Consider the following 11,952-nt stretch of genomic DNA (forward strand, 5'->3'; position numbering starts at 1 on the left):
TTCTGGCTTTGAGAATTCCATGGACTGTATAGTCCATGGCATCAAAGAGTCAGACACGGATGAGCGACTTTCACAGGAAGACAGCAAACTGCTATTAAGTAGGACTGGAATGTATAGCAAGGAATACAAAGTTAATGTGCATTTACTGAGCACCTACTACATGCATAGCTACAGAGGTAACTAAAATGGTCCACAGGGGAGGCAGGTAAGTAAGCGGATATAAGTAGGTTGACAAGGACAGTTAAGCCACCACAATATTTGGAGGCAGTGACACTTGAACAAGGCTGAAAAGAGTGAATAGGAGCAAACAAGGCAGAAATGAGAGAGGAGACTCCTAGGCCGTTGAAGGGGAACTGACATAATCCCTGAGATGCAACAAAGCATGAGTCTGTGGGGTGGGATGGGTGGAGACAGTTTTAGAAAAAGCTCCCATCTAATAACCCTTCACATTTATACAGCACTTGACATCTTGCTAGGTTCTTCTCAAAGTCATAATCTTGTCTAACCTGCCCCACAATCCACGGGACGCAGGCTTTAGATGCTCAGTGCGAGAATGAGGAGCCTAAGGCTCAGAGAAATCAAGTGACTGACCCACAGTCACACAGCGGCTGCTACAGCTGCATCAGAGCTGAGCAAGCCCTGTGAAGAGTCGCTGGTCCTCACGGGGCTTTCCGACTGAGGGAGATGGTGTGTGTGTGGGGGGGTGTCCAGACGGAGTACCCGGGGCCATCCTAGAACTGGGAACATTGAAGCAGGGAGGAGAAGAGAGTGGGCAGTTTGGACAGGCTTCCTGGCCGAGGGAGGGATGGAGGGGGGTGGAGGCGGGAAATAGCTGGTGTGAAACTTAATGAAGGTGGTGTTTGGGAGAAAAGGAGAATTGAACGGGCACAAGGAGATACCAGAAATTGTGAACTGGATCAAATTGAGCTGAAGTGGGATGACAGTGAAGGAAGGGGCTGAAGGCAGTCCTGAGGGACACCAGACAGAGGAGGCAGAGGGGGAAGTGGCTGGGAGTGGGATCTGGAGAGGAAAAAGCCATATCCTGGTTTCACAATTTTCTAGTACCCACCATCTCAGAGGAGTGAGAATTAAGCAGGCTAACACTTAGTGTAGTCCCTGGTACTTGATGGCATGTAGGTTCTTTATAGGAAGTCCCAGGGAGATAATGGTAGAATCAGAACTTCTGGGAGAAAAATTAACATTTACTTAATAACTCCTGTGTGCTAGGAGCTATGTAAGAAACTTCTACACTAGTTAGAGTTTTCCAGAGTTGCTGGGTCATAAGACTCAATGGGGCGATTTAGATCCTTTCAGTTCAGTTCAGTTCAGTCGCTCAGTCCTGTCCGACTCTTTGCGACCCCATGAATTGCAGCACACCAGGCCTCCCTGTCCATCACCAACTCCCAGAGTTCACCCAAACTCACGTCCATCGAGTCAGTGATGCCATCCAGCCATCTCATCCTCTGTCGTCCCCTCTTCCTCCTGCCCCCAATCCCTCCCAGCTTCAGAGTCTTTTCCAATGAGTCAGCTCTTTGTATGAGGTGGCCAAAATATTGGAGTTTCAGCTTTAGCATCAGTCCTTCCAATGAACACCCAGGGCTGATCTCCTTTAGGATGGACTGGTTGGATCTGCTTGCAGTCCAAGGGACTCTCAAGAGTCTTCTCCAGCACCACAGTTCAAAAACATCAATTCTTTGGCACTCAGCTTTCTTCACAGTCCAGTTCTCACATCCATACTTGACCACTGGAAAAACCATAGCCTTGACTAGACAGACCTTTGTTGGCAAAGTAATATCTCTGCTTTGGAATATGCCATCTAGGTTGGTCATAACTTCCTTTCAAGGAGTAAGCGTCTATTAATTTCATGGCTGCAATCACCGTCTGCAGTGATTTTGGAGCCCCCCAAAAATAAAGTCTGACACTGTTTCCCCTTCTGTTTCCCATGGAGTGATGGGACCAGATGCCATGGTCTTCGTTCTCTGAATGTTGAGCTTTAAACCAACTTCTTCACTCTCCTCTTTCACTTTCATCAAGAGGCTTTTTAGTTTTTCTTCACTTTCTGCCATAAGGGCAGGGGATTTTTTTTTTTTTAAGATGTACTTATTTATTTTTGGCTGTGCTGAGTCTTCACTGCTGCACATGGACTTTCTCTAGTTACAGCAAGCAGGGGCTACACTTCATTGTGGTGCTTGGGCTTCTTGTTGCCATGGTTTCTCTTGTTGCAGAGCATGGGCTCTAGGTGCTTGGGCTCAGTAGTTTTGGCACATGGGCTTAGTTGCTCCGTGGCATGTGGGATCTTCCAGGACTAGAGATAGAACCCATGTCCCCCTTCAATGGCAGGCAGATTCTTAACCAATAGACCACCAGGGAAGCCCATGACTAAGTGTTTTTAATAAGGGTCCTGGGAGGTTGTTAAGTCAGACAAGTTTGGGAAACACAGGTGAGCAAATCAAAAGAAGACTGGTTCTAGCATTGAGGGGGGCAGCAGGAGTGTGATAGAGGGACCCAAGGCTTATGGATGAGGAGGACAGCCGCCGGGGGGCTCCAAGCCAGAAGGACAAGGGACTACAGGAGTACACTGATTATCTACGGCTGCCAACAAATTTACCCGAAAGCTTAGAAACCTGAAACAATTTCATCTATTTATTATCTCATACGGTTTTTGTGGGTTACTAGTTTCAGAGGAGCTTAGCTGAGTAGTTCCGGCTAGCTGTCTCTTGAGAAGTCATAGTCAGATGTCAGTGCTGGCCTCTTAAGACTTGACCACTGGAGGGACCACTTCCAAGATGGGTCACTCACCTGATGATGGCTGTTGGTTGGGGACCTCAACTCTTCAGTTTATGGGCCTCTCCATAGGGCTGCTTGAGTGTTCTCAACCATGGCAGCTGGTTTCCTCCCAAGCAAGTGATCTAGGAGCAAGAATAAGGAGAAAGTCACTTGTCTTTCATGCCACTTGACCCTATTTAGTGGGGGTCCAGGGACTCAGAATATGAAAACCAGGAGGTAGGATTCATGGGGCCCATGCTGGAAGCTGGCTACCACAGGTGATCTGATCACTTCCATTTCACAGATGGAGAAAACTGAGGCTCACCAGAGTTATTCTAGTCACCCAAAGCAGAGGCTTGAACACTGATTTTTTTTTCTATTCTGTGAGCCCAGCAACCTCCCACTATCCCCAGCCCCTTAGGAGAAGAAACCGCTGGTGGTGAAGCCTAGATCTGTGTGCCCCCAGCTGTGCAGAGGGGAGGGGTGACAATCAGGCCTCCCAGGCCTGCAAAATAAATATAATCACATGTTTGTCTCAGCAGAAAGAGAGCTTCCAGGCAGTGAGGGAGGAGGGGGTTCTCTTCATCTAAACATGTTTTTGCCCTGATGGGCTGTGTTTTCCATTTAAAACCACACTCGAGATGGCTGGGAAAATATGCCTAATCCTGGTGTATTTTTCAGAAATTCAACCTGTTGGGTTTCTTGCCCCTTTCTCAGCGTCCCCAAGGGTAGGCTTATTCCAGCCCCACAGCCTTAGTGGTTCACTCACAGGGTGGTCTCAGACCCCTGCCTCACCCTCTCTGAGCCCCCAGGAACTAGCGCAGCAGCCAAGTCTCTTCTGGGGTTGGAGCAACATCAGTCTTCGTGTTGATGTCAGTAGACTTTGGGGAGGAAATGTCTTTTCTGCTGCTTTCTTCCATAGCCCTCTCCCCAGTTTTCCTTCTCCCAGTTAGTTAGCAGGAGTGGGCTTGGGGCAAAACAGGGTCAGGAAAGAACACAATGAGTAAGACCAGAGAGTGGCCGACGTGACAGGTCTCAGAATGACACTGCAGTCTCCAGGCAGCTCCCTTTTGTGGGCACACCCCATCCTCTTTTCTATGCATTGACATCTCTCCTAGATGTGTAGCTAGATGGATTTCACAGCAGACAATGCTGCAGAGTTGGGGGAGACCCTTGGGCTCATGGGCTTCCTTCATAGCTCAGTCGGTAAAGAATCTGCCTGCAATGCAGGAGACCCAGCTTCGATCCCTGGGTCAGGAAGATCCCCTGGAGAAGGAAATGGCAGCCCACTCCAGTATTCCTGCCTGGAGAATCCCATGGACAGAGGAGCCTGGCAGTCCATGGGGTCGCAAGAATTGGACACGACTTAACAACAAAACCACCACCACTTGGGCTCATAGAAAATGGAGAAACTGGCATTCAGAGAAGGAAAAAACTTGCCTCCAGGAGCCACAGCCTCCTGGTGTGGCTCTGCCCAGTGGCCACCATCAAGATCAAAGAGTCACAACTCTTGACTCAAGAATTCCATGCTACTGCTAAGCCGCTTTAGTTGCGTCCAACTCTGTGCAACCCCATAGATGGCAGCCCACTAGGCTCCTCTGTCCCTGGGATTCTCCAGGCAAGAATACTGGAGTGGGTTGCCATTTCTTTCTCCAATGCATGAAAGCAAAAAGTGAAAGAGAAGTCGCTCAGTCATGCCCAGCTCTTAGCAACCCCATGGACTGCAGCCTTCCAGGCTCCTCCATCCATGGGATTTTCCAGGCAAGAGTAGTGGAGTGGGTTGCCATTGCCTTCTCCAAAGAATTCCATAGCCATTTCTTTACTCCCATCACAATTCTTGAGTAGGGGGGCGGGCAGTGGGGGCATGGGTTTGTGCTGGAAGCTTGCAGTTGGAGCCCCTGGGGGATGAGGCAGGCGGGAGCAGCAGGAGGAACCTGGTTCTCCACTTTAGACCGGGGGAAGCCTCCAGGCCTCAGTTTTTCCAGCTAGAAAAGAGATGTGTTTCTCCAGCCTGGCCCTGCTGCTAATTGCAGATAAGAGCCTTCCCCTGCTGACTCTGGCCTCTAAGCACTGAGGACATGAACTTGGCTTTCTCTCTCCTGACCTCTGACTCCCAGTTTCCTCTGTAGTGGGGTCAGGGAACAGGAAATAAATCCTGAGGGAGGGTGAGAGTCACTCAGGTCACTTGCGAGGTTGGACTGCAGGAGAATGGATGGATACTAAATTAGAAGGACTTCCTAGCCTAGCAGGCAGTGGCCCTGCAGAGAGTGGCCACATCCCCAGTGGGAAGGGGGATCCTCTCTCCCAAGACCGCCTCCTTCCTGGGGGCAGGGAAAGGGTGTGTGGCATGGAGGGGGCTAGACTCCTGGACACTGCTGGGATGCTCTTCCCCACCAGCTTCACGAACCCACAAGCCACCTGCCCCATCACAAAGCTACATAGAACCTCTGCAGGAGGGACCATCCTCTGGTGCCTACCCTTCCATCGCAGCTCTGGCCCTAGGCTTCCTGCTTGGTGGAGGCAGTGGGGTAAGATGAGGTGGGGAGAAAGGAAGTGTCTCTGAAAAGGATAGAATGGCAGTGGGGGGCAGCTGTCCAATTGTGGGGGAAAGGCTTGGAGAAGACAAACATTTCCACAAACAAAAAGAAGAAGGAGAAAAACATTCCACTAGGAAAAGCCGGTGGCAAGGCCTGCCTTTTGAGTCCTTTATTCAACCCTCAGATGCTGGGAGAGACCCAGAAAGCTTGGAAAGCAGCAGCTAGTGGAGTGAAAGCTTAGGAGACAGAACTCTGTGATGGAGGGCAGATTTTTAAACAAATAAGAATGTCAGGGAGTATTAAGCATTTAAAAAATATAATAAATTGGTATGATAGAGAGTTGTTGGGGGCTGCAATAGATGGAGTGGTCATGGGGGGTATCTCTAAAGAGGTGACATTTGAGCTGACACCCAAAAGCCAAGAAGGAGCCAGCCTTGTGCAGAAACAGAGGGAAAGCTTTCTGGGCAGAAGTCACAGCCAGTGCAAAGCTTGGTGGATTTTGAGCCAGAGCAAGAAGGCCCAAGTGCGTGGAGCAAAACTGGCCAGAGGTGGGGTGAGAGAAGTGGCCAGATCATGGAGGGCCTTGTGAGGTAAGGCACGGAGGTTGAATTCTCTGCTAAACGCGAGAGAAAACCACCAGAGGGTTTTTTGAGTAGGGGAGTGATGAGATCCAATTTATGTGTTTAAAAGATCCAGTTGCTGTGTGGAGAATGGATTATAGGTGCCAGCGTGGAGGCTGGGAGGGAAGGTCAGACCTGGGCTGCTGCAATGTCGGGCTGACAGCCGCTGGCGGCAGTGGAGACAGAGGGAAGAGCCAGATTCTGGGTTTGGTTTAGAATTCGAGCCAGCAAGCCCTGCTGACAACTGGTTGTGGCTGAGGGTCAACAGGAAGAGAGGAGCTGACACTTGGGCTTTTGGCGGGAGCAGCTGAGAGGCTGGTGGAGCCTCGCTGTGTCTTGTGTGGACTGCATTCTCCATTCATCTCCTGCTGCTGCCATCCTGGGCCTGCCTCGGCAGAGGCTGCAGCACAGGTTCATTCACGGATTCCCACAAGAGGTATATCTTAAGCTCAAGTCAGACCCCTTCCAGTCCCCAGCCCCGCCCTCTGCAGACCCTGCCCAGCTTCTGCAATCAGGGTAGACAGCTACGCTTCCCTCCAGCCTGCAGGGTGTGGCCTCGTACACTGCTGCCCAGATGTGGGGTGGACATGAGGGGCCTTAGAGAGCTTGAAAGTCTCTGAGTAGTGAGACACTCTGAAGGAGGATGGGGGGAACAGAGGGAGCGTTCCTGTCCAGGGGATGGAGTCCCCACCAATCCCTGTACCCAGGAAGGCAGGTCCTGATAGACACTTGTCATTGTGGAGGGTGATGAATGATAAATACTACTCAGAGGTCTTGGGTCCCTGGACCGAGACACTGCCAGAAGATCCCCAAGAGTGTCTATGCCTGAGGGTCATAGTTGTCTTCTGAAGGTCCTGCGTGGTGGAGGCTCAGACTGGTTAAGTGACTTACCAAAGGTCACAGCAGTTTCTCAAGCAGAGCCTCAGGTCTCATTTGTCTTGCTCTGGGCATCTTGAGATAAAGCCCCAAAGTTCTAGGCTACACAGCTCTGCTCTGAGTCACCAAGCTCAGCTCACAATTCTCCGTTCCCTTCTAGCCCGATCCTCACTTGCTTCTAAGCCCATGCCCAAGCCTCTGCTCCTGTCCCCAGTGTTCTTTCCGTTTTCTAACTGCATCCCATTTCTCTTTCTTCTAGAAAACCATTCCTCACCACTCACACCTGCCTGGATACCCCCATGTGCTGCTCCCTAAGACCCCGGTGCCCCCACTGCCCTCTCATGCCCTTCCGCAGCTGGGGTGGGGTCCCGAAGCTGTGGATGGCAGCTCCGTGCCAGTGTCCCCTCCCCCACCTTGGAGCCCCAGTCTGTCAGCAGTGATGGATGCTGGGCAGCAGTCCCTTGGAACGGATCCTGGATCTAAAAGCCTCACGCAGCCATCCTGGGCGGGAGGCGGGGGAGGGACACAGGGGTCCCCCAGAGCCCAGCTCCCTGCCATGAATCAGGCGGCAGGCAGAGCCAATTAGCGTAGACAAGAGCCCAGCGATGAATCATGAGCCCATTACTTAGGCCGGCTTGCCCCTCCCCCGCCAAATGGGGAGGAGGGGTCCTTCCTCCCTTGGATGGTCCTCTCTTCCCCAGAGCACCTCCCTCTCAGAACTGGAGAAGACCCTTGACTCTCATATCCCAGAAGCATGTCATTGGCAAGGCAGAGGGCACTGGATGCTTCCAGATGGGACACCCCCACCCCCCACCACCAACCAGACTGGTTCAACCTGAGAAAAGACCTGATAGATGAGCCCTTAGCCTGGCCTTTCCCCCTTTTCTCCATCCTCCAAGGACAGAGAGCTAGACCTGAGTTGTCAGGTTATAGGAAAGATGAGTCCTGGATGGCTTCAGACCCAAGTCAGCTCCCAAGATCCAAACCCGCCCCTCCTCTGACAGAGGACGAAGGTGAAGGGCGCAGAAGGTGCTGTCAGAGACCCAGGTCAGGCAGCTGACAACCACACCCCGTCAGCCCGGCCAGTGCCTTGCTCTCTCTCCTGAGCCCACGGGAGTCTCTGTGTTGATGTCAGTCACAGCATGCTGAAGCCTCAAAGCTGGACTCTCAGGCCTGGTCAGTGGTTGGCCTCAAGTCCATGTTGGGCAGCGGCAGAAGGGGTAGGGAGTGAAGGATCCTCTGGACACTCTTGGGTAGGATTAGTTGGAGAATTAATAGTGGCAATGGGCGAGTCAGAGAAGGTGGAGAGAGAAACTACCAGAGCTTTGGCTGCCAAGTGAATTTACAGATGAGATTACTAAGGCATGGAGAGGTTAAGGGACTTGTCCAAGGTCCCCGAGCAAGAATGTGGGAACTGGATTTGAACCCCAGCCAGGCTGACTTTGGTACTTGAGCAAATGTCCTCTGAACCACATCTGAGACTCTGATTCTGTCCTGAACTTGGTCTCCTTTATCTCACTGCCTAGTTGACATCATCAACCAGCTGTCTGGCAGGGGCCTCAAACTCAACATGTTGCAGTCTGAGCTCATTATCCCTCACTCCCCAGCCCACTCCTCCCTCCTGCAAAAGGGACCTTCAGCTACAGCTGCCCAAGCCAGCACTGGCTGCCCAAGCTGGCACCATGGGGCTATTGCTTCCTCTTCTCTTTCTTCCTCCATGTCATGACCTGGACCAATGGACCACGCATTGGTCCATTCTATGAAAGGGGCCTGTCACTTTTGGGCCCCTGCTTCCCAGCTGTGAGGCAGTGGGGTGGCTCAGCCCCAGAGCCCCTCACACTTGCACAATTCCAGGACCCTCTCAATGGGCTTCCAGCCCACCCACCCCCCCCCACTCAATTCCTTCGTCCATGTTGCTCACTGAATGCACATCTCCAAATAACAATCTAATCTTTCATTTCCTGCTTTAGAAATGTTGGCTCCCATAACTTTCAAAATACAGCAAGTGGGTCCAGGACTTCCCTGGTTGCCAATGCAAGGGACACAGGTTTGATCCCTGGAGGGGGACAATTCCACATGCTACAGAGCAACTAAGCCTAAGTGCCACAACTACTGAACCCTGCTGCAACTGCTGAGCCTAAAACTCAGTACTCTGCACTAAGAGAAGCCACCACAACGAGAAGCTCATACACGTCAATGAAGGGTACCCTCAACTTGCCACAACTAAATAAAGCCTGCGTACAGCGATGAAGACCCAGCGCAACCAAAGCAGATAAATAAGAAGTGGGTTCAGCATACTTGTCTTTTAATATATATACATTTGGTTGCGCTGGGTCTTAGTTGCTGCTGTGGCATACAGAATCTTTTACTTGCGGTATGTGGGATCTCTAGTTGCAGCATGTGGGATTCAACCTGTATTGAAGACGTGGGGTCTTCACCACTGGACTACCAGGGAAGTCCCCAGCAAACCTTTCTAAGCCCACCTCTGACCACCTCCCTCTCACATCTAACGAGCTGCTGACCACATGGGATTGTTCCCCTTGCCCAGATGTGCCAAGGTTTTCACTCCCCTCTGCTTTGGCTCCCACTGTACCTCTGCCCAGAACATCCCTTTCCCCGCCTCTACTTGGCAAACTTGTACTATTCCTTCTAAGATCAGACAGATGTCATCTCAACGCAGCTTTCCCTGCCCTGCTCAGCAGGATGAATTGCTCCCTCCTCTGCGCTCCCACAGCACTTTGCTCAAACTGCTAGCCCAGCACTTCCACACCAGCAGATCCCTTAGCAGGTATCTGCTAGTCCATTCCTGAGAGGAGGGGCTGTGGGTTGCTCAACTTTGCTCCTTTGATGGGGTCTGGGGCATTAGAGATGTTCCATAAAGTCTTGAGAGATGCTGGAGGGCTCATTCTCACTTTTTTCTCTTGTCTCTAACTTCCTGTTCTTCTGGCCTTGCTCCCAAGCTGAAACCATCCAATTCAAGGAGTCTTGCTGGAAGGCACTCCTGACAGTTGGCTATGGTCTGCATGACCCCTGGAACTCAAGTACCTGATCTGGACCAGAAAACAAATTGCAGTCAGGGGATCTGGATTTTGAATCAAACTACAAAACTTGAACACGTCATTTCTCTTCTGGGTCTCAGTGTTCTTTTTGTTTCTTTTAATTTTAATTGGGGTAACTTGATTTATAACATTATAATAACATTATATGAGCTTCATGATTACAGCATTATATTTCTACTTCTGTATACCCTACAATGTGCTTACCACCAAAAATTTAGTTTCCATCTCTCAGCAAACAGTTCATCCCCTTTGCCCATTTCACTCTCCCCTTCCCCCTTCCACTCCAGTAACCACCACTGGTCTCTGTATCTATGTTTGTCTTTGTTTGATTTGGCTTGTTTATTTTATTTTCATTTATTAGGTTTTTTTATATTTCACATATTAGTAAAATCATACCATATTTGTCTTTCTCCATTTGGCTTATTTCACTTAATGTAATACCCTCAAAGTCCATCCATGTTGTTACAAAGGACAAGATTTTGTCTTTTTATGGCTGAGTAGTGTGTGTGTATGTGTGTGTGTATGTATGTACGCACCAGTTTTTTTTAATTGAATTATCATCAATTTGCAATGTTAGTTTCAGGTTTATAACAATGATTCAGTATTTTTATAGCTTATACTCCATTTATAGTAATTATAAAACACTGATTATATTCTCTGTGTTGAGCATTACATCCTTGTATCTCATTTATTTCATACCTATTATTTTGTGCCTCTTAATCCCCTACCCCTATTTTGCTCCTGCCTCCATCTCTCTCCCCACTGGTAACCATTAGTTTGTTCTCTATATCCTTGAATCTATTTCCGTTTCATTATATTCATTCATTGCTTTAATTTTTAGATTCTACATATAAGCGAAAACATTCAGTATTTGCCTTTCTCTGCTTGACTTATTTCACTAAACATAACTGTCAAATCCATCCATGTTGTTGCAAATGAAAAAAATTATGCTCTTTTTTATGACTGAGTAGTATTCTATTTTTATATTACCACATCTTCCTCGCCCGCGCATCCTTTTTCTTTCTTTTTTAAAAAGCTTTTTATTTTACATTGGAAGATAGTTGATTAACAATGACATATGAGTTTCAGGTGCACAACAAAGTGATTCGTTTATACATATACATGTATCTAATCTTTTTCAAATTCTTTTCCCATTTAGGTTGTTACATAATATTGAGCAGCGTTCCCGGTGCTATACAGTAGGTCCTTGTTGGTTATCCATTTTAAAACAGGTTTCTTGGCCACACTGTGCAGCATGTGGGATCTTAGTTCCCTGACCAGGATGGAACCCGTGGCCCCTGCAGCAGAAGCGTGGAATCTTAACCACTGGACCACCAGGGAAGTCCCTGGCTATCCATTTTAAATGCAGCAATGTGTACATGTCAATCCCAAACTCCCTAACTATCTCTCCTCCCCACCCTCTCCCACCTGGTAACCATAAGTCTGTTCATGCATCTGCTGATGGACGTTTACATTGCTTCGATGTCTTGGCTATTGTAAATAATGCCATGATGAATACAGGTGTGCAGATATCTCTTTGGATTCGTGTTTTTGTATTCTTTGGATAAATACCCAGAAGTGAGATGGCTGGATCCTATGACATTTCTATTGTTAGCTTTTTGGAGAAACTCCATGCTGTTTTCCATAGTGGCTGCATCAATTTATACTCCCACCAACAGTGTCGGAGGGTTACCTTTTCTCCACATCCTTGTCAATACTTGTTATTTCTTGCCTCAGGGATCTTATGTTAAGTGAGGGAATGAGTAGAGGGTGATGACATTTCTAAAGACCCTTCCAGTTCTGATGTCACATGAATTTATTGCTTTATGAGTTCATGCCCTGTGGAGGTCTCTGAATCACTGGCAGGATATGTGAATGAGAAACAAGAGCTGTATCTTGAGGGTGGATTATTCAGGGAGGTGGTGCCTAAGAGCAAGAGGGATCAATTGGAGAGAAGGTCAGGGCAGACACTCACTGAGAGGATGGCTGTAGCTCTTCTGATTCAGTTAACTGAGGAAATCAATGGTCTGGCCTGAGGCGGGAGCCAGGGAAAAGCCTGGGGGTTGGAGACTCTCAGGGAATGAATGGATGGGG

This window comes from Ovis aries, chromosome 11 (assembly GCF_016772045.2).
Source record: "Ovis aries strain OAR_USU_Benz2616 breed Rambouillet chromosome 11, ARS-UI_Ramb_v3.0, whole genome shotgun sequence".
Classification (NCBI taxonomy): Eukaryota; Metazoa; Chordata; class Mammalia; order Artiodactyla; family Bovidae; genus Ovis; species Ovis aries.